Below are 2011 nucleotides of genomic sequence, written 5' to 3'. Positions count from 1 at the left end.
TCATTGTTTCTGATGACTTTATGTACCACTCTGTAAAATCATACCATATAAACTGGATAATGCAAATATGCCTTAAAAAATTTGAAGTACAATACCAATCACTCAACTTTTTTGTAAGCCTGGTATATTTCTATCTGCAGAGTGTTTAAGGAGTATTTCGCCAGGATTAATATCTCTTATTAACCCCTCTCTGTTTTGATTGATTGATTGACAGAGAGATACATACATAAGTAAGTACATGGATGCAAAACAAAGTGGAGAAAAATAGTACTTGAATATCAAAGGTAGAGTAATTTAGTCTTTATTAAAGCTGGAAAAATCTTCACAGATTATTACTCAAAGCTTCACATGACCATTTATCAGACAGTTGTGATAATACTCGCAATATTACATATACATACATACATACCCTAACCCTAACCCACCAAATCCACTCAACAAGACTGGCTGATCTGGGGTTGTCGGAGAAGATACTTGCTTATAGTGCTGCACAGTGGAATTGAACTTGAAATCATGAGGTTGAGATATGAACTTGTTAACCACACAGCCATAGCTGCATCAAAACAAGCCATTACTATTTGAAACTACCTTTCCCTTTTATTATTATTATTATTATTTCACAAAATCTGGTTTTTATACATTGTATGAAATCTCAATGTCATTAGATATTCCACCAGGGTCAATGTGTTTTTGTCCTTGATTCTTGGTGACCTTTTACATTTACTTTTTATTCAGAAACTGACCTTCAAAGCTGATAATGTTTCTGTTCTGTTTTCAACCAAATGTAAACACCACAAATAGCAGCTTTTGTTATTTCTCATAGTGCATGTTTTGGTAGAATTGTGAATTTCATTTAATGTTAATATAATAATAATTATTATTATTATTGATATTGTAGTATTTCGGGATGGTCATTCTATTTTTTCTTTTTGCCAAATAAACACACACACTATATATTTTTCCTTCACTAGTTTATTATATAGAGTTTATTATATAATATAGAGTGAAGAAAATATATATAGTGTGTGTTTATTTGGTCAAAAAAAAAAAGAAAAAAGAAAAAAAAAGACCATCCCAAAATACAATATTTGTTTCAACACATGATTTCACATCAGGAATCTTGTAACACAAATTGATAAATGTATTATTATTGAAATTATCATTTACATAACTCATTCATTACCATATTTCTCTTAAAATAAACTTTGTTTCAGTTAATTTTGAAAATAATTAAATATTTAATAAAATAACTTTGTCATCATTAAACTGGTGTTTGGATCTAAATCAAAAGGAAGTTTGGATGGAAGGTTCAATTCAGTGTACCCTTTTGTAACCCTATTTCAGGTGAGATATACTGCCATTCTTTCCAGTCAATTTTGAAATTAATGAAGACAATTAGTAAAATAGGCAATCAATTGGTTATTGGTCTCCAAGAAATGAAAGTTTCGTATAAAATGTTTATTTTTTGCAGCTGAACACTGAAAAACAGTCACACATTGTTTTTTCATTTGCATGAACGACTTCAACAGTCACACACACATGCCAATACACACTCACTTACATATCTAGATATACATACATACAAATTAAAGACAATGAATATGTGTGCGAGTGTGTGGGTGTGAGACTGTGTTTTTCACTGTTCAGCTGCAAAAAAACAAACATTTTATATGGAACTTGCCGAACAAATACTTTCATTTCTTGGAGACCCAAACCAATTGATTGCTGTAAAATAATTGTCATAATTAAGTTGATATTTAAAGGCAGTGAGCTGGCAGAATCATTAGCACACCAGGCAAAACGCTTAGTGGTATTTTGTCCGTTCATTTACTGGTTTCAGTCATTTGACTGTGGCCATGCTGGAGCACCATCTTGAAGGGTTTTTAGTCGAACAAATAGACTGCAGGGCTTATTTTTGAAGCCTAGTACTTATTCTATCAGTCAGTTTTGCTGAACTGCTAAGTTATGAGGACATAAACACACCAACACCAGTTGTCAATAGTGATGGGGG

The sequence above is a fragment of the Octopus bimaculoides genome, chromosome 23, assembly GCF_001194135.2.
Source record: "Octopus bimaculoides isolate UCB-OBI-ISO-001 chromosome 23, ASM119413v2, whole genome shotgun sequence".
Taxonomy (NCBI): domain Eukaryota; kingdom Metazoa; phylum Mollusca; class Cephalopoda; order Octopoda; family Octopodidae; genus Octopus; species Octopus bimaculoides.
The sequence above is the reverse complement of the archived record's forward strand: the minus strand, read 5'-3'. Positions refer to the sequence as shown.